The following is a 13,884-nucleotide window of genomic DNA, read 5'->3' as shown; positions in this document are numbered from 1 at the left end:
AAGGTGGACTTCATGAATCAGGCAAAAGAAAAGGTGCTCTAATTAATTATAGGCTCTTTAATCCTGAGGTTCTTAAATAAGACTTGGATAGAAAGGACTAGCTTTTGGGTCTATTTGCCAACTCTAAGCTAAATATTTTGAATAAGCAGTTTCCTATAATGGATGATGACTACTGACCATTAAAGTCATCTTAGGTTAACTTTAAAAATAATAAAATGTAAACTTAAGGCCTCCTTAGAAAAGCAGGTTACTGTTCTTTGAGCAAGTCTGTGGTTGTGAAATTACCCTGCTCCCATCAGCAAACATAGTCAGAAAACAGTAGGGCTGAAAGGGACCTTACGGTTCAACTTGTCTGAACCCTTTATTATACATATTAGACAAGCCCACCAGACAGGGCCCTCATAGGACGTAGATGGCACACTGGAAAGGCTTACTTTAAGGGAGCTTTTGGAAGGGACTAATCCAGAGGTCTTGGCAGAATTAGGGGTATCGAAGCACTGCGAGACTAGCAATAGTGGGAAGCTTTGACCATTCCTCAAATGAAGGGGCAAAATGGGGGACTGCTCTTGAACCTGGCAAGAGCTGAAGCTGTGGACAGGGTTCTCCTAATGCGAGCAGAAGCCAGAGACACAGCCACTGGCAAACCATTGCCCTACCAAGAAGGAGGGAGAGACAGAGAGACAGACAGAAGAGACAGGGACAGAGAGACAGAGAGAGAGTAGGGGTAATAACGAAATCTTTTTCCTTGCACTCTTTGATCTCCTACAGGTGACTCCCTCTTGCCAAACCAAACAAGAAGCCACAGGGCAAGAAAGGTAATAAAAAAGGTCAGCTCCCAGGGCCCAGAGCAGGGCAGAGTAGGACAGAGAAAAAAGAGAGGGGGAGATCAATGGAGAATCACCAACTCAGCAGCCAGAGAGGAGAAATGACCCTTCAAAGCCTACTTGGTGTAAGGTTAAGACTAGAATCTAGTCTTTTGATCTTCACATACTGAGGTTCTTGGCATGAACCACCATACTTTTAGCTACAGATGCCCAGGCACTCCAAAACTAAAATGAGTTGCAAAGAATAGGAGAGACTCTCCTTTGGATACTCTTCCTGAATGTAACCAGTCTGGGAAGAGCCTGGCTTGTCTAATTGCAGATGTTTGAACCTTAGGCCTGAGAGGTGTGAGGGGTGTGTGCTCCCTGCAGAGCCAAGCAAGAGGCAGCTATTAGCAGCAAGGGGGGTGGATGTCAAGTTATGATTTAATGGAATTGCTTTTACTAATCACATACAAGGATCAGGATTTCCAAATGAGCACTGCACCTTTCTGTGAGGTTCTGTGAGAGACCAACATTGTCACACTGATTCTGCTGTTTCTCAAGTAGCTTTTGAGCTTCTTCCTGGAAATGATCTTTGGAGCCAGTCTATGTGTCACATAAGAAACTCAGGGTCTCTTGGGTGCCTGGGTGGCTCAGTCATTAAGCGTCTGCCTTCGGCTCAGGTTATGATCCCAGAGTCCTGGGATCGAGCCCCACATCGGGCTCCCTGCTTGGCGGGGGGCCTTCTTCTCCCTCTCCCACTCCCCCTGCTTGTGTTCCTTCTCTCTCTGTGTCTCTCTCTGTCAAATAAATAAATAAAATCTTAAAAAAAAAAAAGAAAAGAAACTCAGGGCCTCAAGATGCTACTCACCAGCTGCCTTGCTTCTTACTTTTGCTGGCTTTTCTTACCAGCTTCAATATTATTTATCAAACTTGATACAATGTGATAAAGTCCAAAAATCAAAGCCACCCTCAGAATAAAAGACTTATCACATGTGAGATAGATCAAAAGCATAACAGCAAGCTCAAAAGTAGTTTACCACGTGGAAGCTCAAAAGTGGTTGATCAATGACAGCCTTTTAGAATAATTAAATAATTGCTTCTCGAGGTATTTGGGTTGGAATGAGCAAGGTTAATTTGATTATAGGTAGCTCAGTATTACATGTAAAAATATGTAACAATGTTACATGAATACATGAATTGGCAAGATTTGTCTTAGAAGAGAATTGTAGCCATGTAAAATATTACATAGGCACATGGACAGAGATGGGAGGGAAAGGAAAAATGAAAGCATGATTTATTGAGAAGAGCAATTATAAATGGCTTTCCTTCTCTTTTGAAAATGTCTGCTATTGTTATGCTATTCCTTGCACAATACATACAATTATAAAACCATAAAATAAAAAGAAACATTGTCTTATGGGGACATTTCATAAATGCTATGAAAGGAGATGAAAACAGATAGAAAAGTGACCACATTAGCACAGAGCCTGTGTATACTGCACACATTATGCTTATACTTTGCTCAAATATAGATATATCCTTATTCTTATTGATGTCAGTCATAGAAATATTGCATATGTTTGCTCTTAAGACCTTTCTTGTACTGGTGTGCCTGGGTGGCTCAGTTGGTTAAGTGTCTGCCTTCGGCTCAGGTCATGATCCCGAGGTCCTGGGATCAAGCCCCAAATCGGGCTCCCTACTCAGTGGGGAGTCTGATTCTCCCTCTCCCTCTGCCCCCCGCCCCACTCATGCTCTCTCTCTAGCTCTTTTCTCTCTCAAATAAAAAGGTAAATAATTTTTAAAAAAAAGGCTTTTCCCAACCAACCCTATGAAACAATGGAAGAAAAGATGCTGGAGAGTCTTTGGAAGGGGCCCTTGCATAGTGCAAAGAGATTATGGAAAAGATGATTTGGGAGAGGTAATAAATGGGATGGTTGGAATGGATGATTAAACTGGGGCACAGAACTCATTATGTAAGCACAGTTCCTAGAAACCTCAAAAATTTGATAGTATTTATGAACTAGTGTGTTTTAATTACTATTACATGTTGACAAAGTTGACATTCGTGCTGAACTTTTATCACCTGCCTTCAGCAAGTTTTGCACTTCATTAAGTTGCTTAGAATTATTTTAGTAATCCCTCCAACACACAACTCAGAGATATGGATATCGGTTTTATTGTTTTGTCATTTCTAAAGCCAAAAAAAAAAGAGAGTTCAGAAGGTTTTATTTGTTTTATTTCCTTCTGTGAGCAGATGTTGCTGTGTTTTAAGAATCTCATTGTTTCTTTTAAAACATATGTAGCCTGACCTTCTAACTCAAAGATTTGGACTGTCTACAAAATTGAAACATCCCATTTTCCCAAATGGGCTAGGTTTAGCAAATCAATTCCTTATTTACAATGTAAATTTACAAATATCGGGTAAAGCCAGTAACTCAACATGAACCTTTGCCGAGAAAATCAGTGACCTGTCCTGTATCGCTCCTTCAATTCTCCCCACTCATATGGAGATGCTAGAGCTTGAACTTGGGACACATAAGCAGCGAGAGGAGGTTTACTTATAATAAAGTTAAGTGTAGCTCATGCCTACATGAGGTCAAGTAGGAAGAGACGAATGTGTTTAATAATTACTTTCTGGGTGATATATCCTTGGCAGATATTGACAGTGACTTTTGAAACACAAATGTAAATGCTCATCTCTGGTTGGATAGATAAAGTGGACCATGGCAAATGGCAGCAATGAGGGGAAGAGCCCACATGGCTGGGGTGGGGGACTGGAGTCACACCAGGGTCCAATCCTGACACCACTGCTCACTAACCAGGTGCTCTTGAGCACAAAATCCTTCTGAGCCTGATTGTCTCCATCCATAAACATGGAAATCATCATCATAATACCTCCGAAGGTTGTTGCAAGGTTCAAAGAAGGTAGCTTGCATCAATTTCCTGGTATAGGTAGGTGCCACTAATCGTTTTTTAAAGAAATTATAAACAGTATTTCTGTTCTTTCAGATTTTAGGGTTAACTAGGTGATTCCACATGCAGAAACTTATCCCAACTAGTTTTCCACCTGGGTTTCCTAGAGACTACCCGGAGAAGCACTGCATTTTTTTCTCTGCTACAGCTGCTCAGAATCTATTCTGCTGTTGCCTGTATCTCAGGGAGGGTCAAGCTGGACACAGGGGAACTGAATCATTTCTCAGAATGATGCCAAACCACAGATATTGATCCCAAAATACTGGGGTGGAGGTGATGGTGGTCCCAAGATCCAGTTCTAAGGGAAAGCCATCAGAGCTTTTTCCCTTGGGAAGCTGTGTCCAAGGCACTAGCTGGAGAGTCTTCATGGGAATGTAGACGTGGCAGCCAGAGGGCTGGAACATAAGGGAGATGGGCAGGAAAGGCCTGGGGACAGACCTTCACGAGCCATTGGATTGGGATGAAGCTACGAGATGGGCACTGCCTTCTCAGAGGATGCGCGCTCTCTGGGAAGACTGCAGAGGCCAGAACCACCCCTGGGCCTTCCATATCTAGGCTGCTCAATTCATTCTCATCTATTTTGAGTTGTCCATGCAAATGTCATGTATTTCCCAGTCACCAAACCTGCATAGGCCGGGGTGAAAAGTGTGTTACAAAGACATAGTGAATAAAAGCTTTTATCGCTCCTTCACAAGAACTCATTTTTGTACTCAAAAGGGAATTTGATGAGATATTTAACAAAGTTGCAGAGATGATTTAGGAAGGCCTGGGACCTGTGTCCTAGTGCTGCCTTGTACCACTCATGGGCAGAGGTTGCCATAGCCGAGCCTCAGTTTTGTTACCTGTAAAATGGGATAAACAGACAACCTACAGCATGAGGTTGTGAGGATTAAATAAATTAACATATTCTGTAGTGCTTTGAGATTCATAGATGTCGAGTAAAGGTGGAATAGTGCTGAGAAGCCACTTCTCATGCCCTGCTCACTGACGTCAGCCGATAGAAGGTGCTGGTGCAGCAATGATCTTGCACTGAACTGTCCCTATTAACTCTGGTGCTATGTATGGGAGAGTAAAACCAACCAACCAACCAACTAGCTACCGAAGTGCCTAAAACCTGACTTTTGCTGAGGAAGAAAGGAAAAAGTCCCTGCCCTTCCCGCCTTCTCCCAGAGCCCACACATATGCCCTTCCCGCTCCATCCCTGGTGACTTCTCCTTTAGCATGGGTCTAGATCTGAATCTTATTCATGTGGCTGGGATACTTCCTTCATTGTGTTCCGCCCCTGAAGTCCAGCTTCAGTCTGAATATGTATTCTTGAGGTCTTCTGACTTATCAATCAATAAATGCATATTAAAGTTCAATTCTGCTCCAGACGAAGACCAAGAGGTAGAAGAGGCAGGGCCACAGTCAGGGAGCCGAAGGATGCTGAATGGCATTTAATCAGATCTACAAAGTGAATTAAGTGCTAAGAAAGCACTACAGGTGATGCTAGAAGGGAGGAGGGTAGCTCTCTGTGTGGCAGAGTGGTCAGGAGGCTTCCACTGATCTGTCTTCTGGACAACCTCTCCCCCCGGGGCCAGTTTTAAAAGAAAGCAAAATCTCTGTGTGTGGGATTGTTTTAAAAACAAGCTCACCCTGCACCCTGGGTCTCACCTTCTGGGTGGACCCAAGGAGATGGGGCTGAGCACGGAGCACAGCCTTTCTTGGTCCACATATCAGAGACAATAGCTTTGTTCCTCGTTTGCATATCTTGTGCCCTCCCACACATTTCCCATATAGCAGGATTCACACACTCACTTTGTTTCCAACTCTTATCCCTACATTGGATTTTACTGCTGTCGCTTCGTTATTAAATCACTGCAGAGTTTGCTGCATTAGAGCAAAGGAGGAAATGGATTACAATGTAGAGGACGGCCTTGCAATTTCCAACAGGAGCTGTCTGAATGAACACATTGTTTCTTACTATTTCTCTGGAAAGAGCACACATTATAATCACTATTTACAATATACTGTGTAAAATGATCTTCGTTTGTTTTCTACAATGGTTATTGTGTCATTTAATTAATTTAGACTAAAGAAAAGCAATCAACATTCAGTAACAACATTCCCTTCGGGGATATAAATGAAAATTTTCCCATACCCTACACAGCAGTTCAAGCAAAGGAAGTGCTGATATTTATTTATGAACATCAGTGCTCATAGTCGCAAGCAACCGAACCCTGGCTGGTTTCATGTGTGAAAAGGATGTCAAATACTTTTCAGATCACCATGAGGGCCAGAGAAACACACTTAAAGCTAAGTTTCCAGAGACAACAGCCACAATCATGCCAGAGAGCAGGCCTGAGGTGGAAAACCCACCATGCACCTGGTGATGCCATTTAAAGCCCTTCAGCACCTAAAATGTGGTGGCATTGCAACCACCTACCCCCACTGCCACCAGAGGAAGGATCCATGCAGCGCCCACTTCTCTCTCTCTTTGGCTTCTCATTCTGTTTGGTACGGTTGGGTTTGACTCTCAGAGGCCAGTTCATGAGATCATGTCCTCTCTTGCAAGGGAGACCTGGAAAGCAAGGATGTGAAGGTTTTCACTTTTAGAGCTGGGGTAGACTCTACCTGTCTCTGAATCTTAAAAGGTAAGAAGTCTCCAAGTGTATGAAGCACTTGGCAGAAAAAAAAAAAAAAGACAAATGATCTCCCCAAATCAGCATTGCCAGGAATAGGACCTCTAATGCCCTCAATCATAGCTACAGAAATATGTCAGGCCTTCCCCTCGAACTACACAGGTAGCCCAGCGTCCTGGCCCTCCTTGGAGAAAGGGATGAACCACCACTGGTAGGGAAAGATGCAGGAAGAAATTTTTTTTTTTTACCAAATATCGTACTTGACCAAACTTAGTGGAATGGAGTCTGAGCTTCTTGTGTTAGAATTCTTCATTTTGAGTCCATCTTGATCAGATTTTAAATTGGGTGGAATTTCCTATTTTATGCCTTGTCTTTATTTACTAAGAACAGCATGTTCTTTTGATGGGCCCAGGAGACTAAAGACTTGGACGTGCAGCTGTGGTTTGAGAGAAAACTAAGAAAATGTGATTTTTTAAAAGAATATTTATTTGACCATTAGAGCTTTAACAACAATTGGTTTGGAACACCAGTGGAAATAAAAAATAAACACAGGGCAAAGAGAAATCCTGGCAGTGGGTAAAAGGACCCGATAGCCTACCAGGCATTTATACAGTGCAAGTTCAAGATTCCAAGATAGGGGATAATCAAATAAACAGCTGCCTTTTCCATAATTGCATTTTAAAATCTCATTCTATCCACACAATTTTTCCCCTCCTGTCTGATGCATGCTTGGGTTGATATGATTTTTTTTTATTAAGATAGATTGATTGGCCAAAGTTTTAATTTTAATCCCTGGGTTTATTTAAAAGAAAGCAATTTAGCAATCCACGTCGTTAGGGATGTTTATGGAAGATGAGGGAAAGGAGCAGAGATAGCCAGGAGAAAAAAAACTCTGCAGTTTAGCATTCTTGTCCCTGTAGGATCTTTCCTTATATTATGGAAATTTCTGCAGACCTTAGGCCATGAGTATTGAACAGATCTCACCTTCCACAGCTTCTCATTGACCTACAGCACAATATAGGGTTTTTTGAACATGAAAGAATCATTGACAACCTCTATATTACTCTAAGAAATTGTTCACCCATGTGATAAAAAAGCCTCTCAAACTTCCTTAATTAAAAGTATGTTACATCGATGACCCACCTTCCTGGTGGAGAAGCTGAAATCCACCAAGCCTCTTTCTCCCCTACCGATTAGACCACTTCCTCAGTTTGTTTGCATCTCCGTTCCTACTAGGTGTGTGCTCTCACAGGGATGATGGCCCCCCCTGCACCACATGCTGACTGACTGAAGAACAGATTGCCCAGAGTCTTGAAGGTCTCTGGGCAGCTGAATATTTTGCTTTTGGGGTTATTAATTTGTCAGCACATTATCTGAGAGGAGTTTGGGGGAGGAAAGGGCTGAAGATATGTCTGTCTGTCCTGCTCTTTTCAGCCTACCAAGCTGGGTGGAGATTAATTTCCAAAAAGGGGACAGACTTCAATGTCCCTTCCTTTTATGATGCTGTGTTGGCTCCCACAATTTCAGTCTTCTTGCAAAGGATAACGTAAACATATTTACAAGGGAGAGAAGCAAGAAAAGAGGTCGAAAGAACCAGAAAAGGAAAAAAAAACCCTGCTGCATCCATCCTTGGGGAAGTAATGATCATTTTGCACAGATGTGTGGATTTCCTGGAATAGTCGGCCAGGCAAAGCTTTCAGACTGCTAGGAATTTGCAAGGTTGCTTTAATTTGAAAACAATTAAAAATCAAAAGACAGCATAAAGAAAGCAAGCAAGAAGATAGCAGTTCTGTGCATTAGCATTACCTGACTAGTTGCTAGTGTCATTCATGGTATTTCTCTTTTTACAAAAGCATTCAAAATTCAGTGAACTACAATTGAATGTAGCACTTCTTTTAAAGGAAGCGATTTCTTTACATAGGGGCAGCAGAGAAAGAACTAAAAAATAATTGGATTATTAAATAATTTAACTACTATAAAGCTTAGGTACCAAGGGCTTATTTTAATTATACAAATAATGCATCTTTTTTGACTTAAATAAGTTTTATAACTGAATGGCTTTTTTTTTTGTACAAGACCAAATTGGCAAAATAATAAGCATCCTGTTCAATAAGCCATCCAACCATCACCAAATATCTGAGTGTTTTCTCTGATCATGTAGATCGCATCGTTCATTTAACATTTAATGAAATGACATCTGTGTTCCAGACACCCCTGGGTGGGGGTGTGGGATGCAAAATGAGGAAAGTATAATACCCTGGCACAAAGGAGCTCCATCTAAAGAGAATTTGAATGCATTCATTTCCTAGGGCTGCCCTAACAAAACATTACAAACTGGATGCCTTAAAACAACACAAGTTGATTCTCTTACAGTTCTGGCAGCTTGAAGTCCAAAATCAAAATGTCAGCAGGGCTGGTTTCCTTTGGAGACTCGGAGGCAGTATATATTCTAGCATTTGGTGGTTGCCCACTGTCCTTGGTGTTCTTTGGCTGGTGGCAGCAAAGCTCCAATCTCGGCCTCTGTCATCACCTGGTGTTCTCCCTGTAAGTGTCAGTGTCCAGACTTCCCTTTTCTTGTAAAGACACTGGTCATTGGATTTAGGGCCCACCCCAGGCCAGTATGATCTCATTTTAACCTGATTACATCTGCAAAGACCCTATTTCCAAATAAAGGCACATGGGGGTTGGGACTTTGGCATATCTTTTGGGGGTGAGGGCAGGAGGGAACAGAACACAATTAAACCCATAACACCATCCAGAAGACCCCAGGTAGTGACGAGGCCTCAGGTGAACAAGCCTGGAGGTGTACCACCAGTGTGCGGGGACTGCAGGGGGCATTGCAAGTGACCTGTCTTAGATGATGCAGGGAAATGGAAGATGGGGATGAGGGCCAGCCAAAAGAAAGAGTTAGCTTTAACCATCTGTAGCAGCAGGATGAACCTACGCCATATAAAAGCCAGTCAACTTTCCTGCTTCCTCTCCTCCAAGGAGTCAGAAACTGAGACCACCATACTGCATAAGGTGGGGAAATCGAGAGGTAGACCACAGTCCCGTCTCTTACCACAGGTCTGAGACTTTGTGAGGGCTCAAGTGACCAGAGGATTTATTAGCCAAGAGCGGCCGGAAAAGTCATGGGCCTGCCCGTTTCTCATCCTAAGGAGGCGGCAGGGGAAAGAGCCGCCCTGCAGAGTGGGTGGGTGGGGCAGGCATGAGGAGAGAAGAAAGATGCTCTCAGTCACACCCGACAGAGCCCAGCTTGCTCCACAAAAGCCTCACCATGGAAATGGGTGCCTGGTGTGTTTGGGCAAAGAGGATGTCCTATGTCCTGAGATAGAGGTACACCTATACCCTCCTATCTCCCACAAGGCACTGTCAGTGCTGGGACCCTGGAGAACACACAAAAGGTTTCCAGGACCACTGGTGATGGGCTTGAAAGGTAGTTGAGGTTTGAGAGAGACATGCTCTTCTTCATGGTGCTGAGCTGAGGTGGAGGGTTCCTGCGTCCCAGGCTATGGGGTGGTTACCCCGAGCTGCAAATATGATTGATGCTGACTCGGCTGAGCCTCAGAAGACCAGCAGCTGCAAAGGGCCCCAGTCAGAGTGGGGGGATGCCATGGAACTGATCTGCACGTTGGGCCCCTCTGCGCCTGTGATAGGGATTAGAAGTCCTCTGTGTTGACAGTTGACAGTTCAGTGACAGCAGGCTGCACCACCTGGGAACGTCAGGACCAGAAGTAAAGCCTGACATCGGAAGGGAGGTGGATCAGGAGGGACAATCTGCACCACAGCGCAGTGTGAGGGTGACTGGGGAGGGATTAAGGAGAAGAAGCCTCACTCCAAAGTCAAGGCAGCCATCTGTAGCCAGACACTCACCCCCTAAGGAAAGAGGGGAAAATTTTGAGTTAAATCTATTATCTAGTCCAAAGACACAATCAGAAGGAACTGAGTTGTTCGACGATTAAGTCTTTAGCTGCATGTGGAAACGTGGCTTCAAGAGGTACACTGAGTTAATTCAGAGAGAAACAGACTGTTCTATTCAGGCACATCTATGTTATGGCTATGTATTTTCATCCTGCTAACTGAAATATTTATTTTGCTTAAAGAGTGTGGGTGGAGCAGAGAGCGGCACGTGGATTGAAGGGACACCCAGTGAGTGTGGGAGGGTGCATTTAGGACAACGCGGATCAGCACAGAACAGATTTGTTCAACAGAAGAAAATACTTTCACCGGCTAACAAAAATCAAAGTGTGGCATTAAAAAGAGACTTGTATTTCTACACTAGCAAAGTTAAGTGCATTATTTGCTCAAAAGCTGCAGGGAACTGTCATTTCTGACTGATATCAGATCTGTAGAGTTGGGCAGGCAATATGGATCATAGGCTACTCTAAACTTCCCTGGAATGGGTGTGCCTTAAGGCCGTGGAAGTTGATCACAAACACCCCAGGAAACACCATGCAGATGCCAGATTTGCTGCCACTGGGCCCCCAATTGGTGTTAAGTATGTAGAAATGCAAACATGCGATTGTAATGTATTGATATAAAAGCAGAGAAAAGGAATCCCTGGAATTCTCTGGGTCTTGGTCCCCAGGTTTACTCCTTTCAATGGTGCATTTCACCAATGTGAGAATAGTCATATTTTGAATGCCAAAATGAGACACTATAATTAACAAGTATATAATGTTTAGTAGTACCAGGCACTAGTCTAAGGGCTTTATATAAAATAACTCATATAAACCCTACACCAATCCTATAAGGTGGGTACAATTATTATCCTCCCATTTCATGTATGAAGAAATGTAGGCACAGAAAAGTTAAGAAACTTGCCCAAGATAATTGAGCTCATAAAGAGCAGTCCTGGCAATCATACAGGTTGTATGATAAATAAGATGGAAACACAGACCCGTCTTGGATAAGTGCAATTTGCTAATACTCTCTTCTTTGTAAATTGTAGGGAAGGGAGCTGTGACCATTTCCCCTCCTCCCTCCTTCCCTCTTCCTCAGGGAAGGGCCCACCTTCTAGAAGCTGAGTTCTGTGGTTGCTTAGCAGCCTTCACCTACAGAGGTCCATTTGAAGCTCTGACACATCATTTCTTTCCTGAAAGGATACCACAGAATAGGAAGAAAGAGTTTAGCATCCAGTCTCAGAAAAACACTCATCAATTCTTCCAGAAAGTACAGAAGAGAAATTAACAATGATAGCAGGATGTAGCTCATTTGCTATCTGCCTTTTAAAAAGCTGGTATCTCCATGGATTTTTTTCCCCACAATTATTGAATGATCTGTGCTTATTCTTGGTGAGATGAGATGCAAGTAATGATCCAATTTCTAATCGGACAATAAAGTTAACTACACAGGCCAGGAAAGGCTGACTCCGGGTGAAAGGGGAGTATTTTAAGACTAATTGTGAAATACAAAAGAACAGTGTGTTATATGTATGTAGTTGCTCGTTTTTCTTTATTTTCTCCTCTTCAGGAAGACAAACTCCCCAGAACTGTGGCTGTGGTTCCAGCCGGCAGGCCATCTCAGGGCTTCCAGGAACCCAAGGTTTTGCCAGGCTTGTCCTGCTCCCTTTTGGCTCAGAGCTTAGCCAGGGTAGAGCTGGAGGGTGGCCTTCCCATTTTTAACACTGAAGTACAATATTCGTCAGAACAAAAGCTGCTGGTCTGCGTTGCTGCGTTCAATACAAGTGGTTTGCCTGACCCACATATTGCAGATCCTTTCATATTGCAATGATACCGTAATAGCTCATGTTGTACATTGAGGTCGAACCTGGCTATTGATCTATTTAAACATAAATACCACGATTAATTAGAGATGGGCTTGGACTAAAATGGCTGACCTTTCTGGGTTCTTGAGAGTATCACTGAGATAACCTCAAATAAGAGACAAAGGGTCTGAGAAGGGCACTTTTTTACCCAAAGATATTCTCGACAAATGACTCCATTGGGCTAGACCAAGGATTTGCTCCATCAATATTCAGTGAATTCTATCGGCTTCGCCTGAAAAAAAAAAAACATGCCCTTACACCCTGGAGAAGCTCAGGATGGCTGAGGGACAGGCTGGTGAGGAAAAGGCTTGTTTCTTGAAATATATATGCTGAAGCACAGAAAGAAATACAGGCGGATTTTTCACTTGGCTTCAAGCCTCCTGGAGTCTCTGTCACCTCCCAGTGATGGATGGTCACTCGGGGTGGGAAGATGGAGCTCCGTGCCATCCAGAGAGCTTCATTCATATTCTAGTTATCTTAGCAGAATTCAGGGATAGACCACAACAAAAATGAAAATGGACTCCAAGACTTTCTCCCTCAGTGGGAGAGCGGGAGCGGGCATGGGGTCTCCCAAACTCTCTGAGCACAAAGGAGTACCTGTGTGTGTTGCCCACAGTGGTGCCTCGGGGCTTTTCACTGGACCATGAGCCAATTGACTTTCTCATGGCAGCCAGCAAGGCCCCGCACGATCTGGCCCCAGTCTCTCTCTTCAACTTCATCTCATGCCCCCAGGCTTAGCTCACACCGTCCAGCTCCACTCCCTGTGGTTCCTGTTCCTCAAATGTGACAGGTTTCTCCTTCCTCAGGCTGTGCTGCTGAGGTTGAGTGGGACCATGGGACACTCTGTCCAAACATTTCCCCCGGCTGGTCCCTCCTTGTCACCCCTGTCCCCGGATATCAGTTCACATGTCCTCCCTGGCCACCTTCTCTGATGTGGCCTTCCCACCCAACCCCTCTCATTTCCTGATGTTGTTTTCCTTTTTGCACTTTATTATTGAGCTTCTCCTGCTTGTTTGGCCCTTATTTCTTGTCTCCTTCCTCTATTCTGGATGAGAGCTTGATGAAAATCGAGAACTCAACTCTCCTTTTAGCACTGCTGGGCACATAGAAGGTTCTCAATAAGTACATTTTGCATAAAGAAAGGACTACTGGAGTTTTAAGTGGTGCAGTGACAGTGGGATTTCCTTCTCGAGATTTCTTCTTCCTCCTTAACTTACCAGGCAGGACTGAACTGTAAGTCACCCAGCTGAGACCTGTTTCTCCGGATGATATGGCAACAGTGATTCTAGCATGAGACTGGCAAGTGGGATAACACTTATATCTCCAGAGTCTCTGGAAATGCAGGCCATCTTGGTGACATTTTGGAAACTCCTCCAGCTCCCAACCTGTCCATTGGGCAGCCAGGGCCTAGAGGCACCCGGATGGCCAGGCAAGGCCCCCATGCTCTGGCTGCTCTGACCCAGTTATTCCTAAGGCTCAGTCTTCACCCTCGTTGTGGCCAGCAGCCTGAGAGGCTCCCTGTCTTATGCCTGTAACTAGCTGCAGCACAAAAATGTCTTGGCTGTTTGCAACGACGTGGATGGAACCGGAGGGTGTTATGCTGAGCGACATAAGTCAATCAGAGAAAGACATGTATCATATGACCTCACTGATACGAGGAATTCGTAATCTCAGGAAACAAACTGAGGGTTGCTGGAGTGGGGGGTGGGGTGGGAGG

The sequence above is a fragment of the Leptonychotes weddellii genome, chromosome 1 (assembly GCF_054177405.1).
Source record: "Leptonychotes weddellii isolate Sample4059 chromosome 1, ASM5417740v2, whole genome shotgun sequence".
NCBI classification, from domain to species: Eukaryota; Metazoa; Chordata; class Mammalia; order Carnivora; family Phocidae; genus Leptonychotes; species Leptonychotes weddellii.
Note: the sequence above shows the minus strand (reverse complement) of the source record.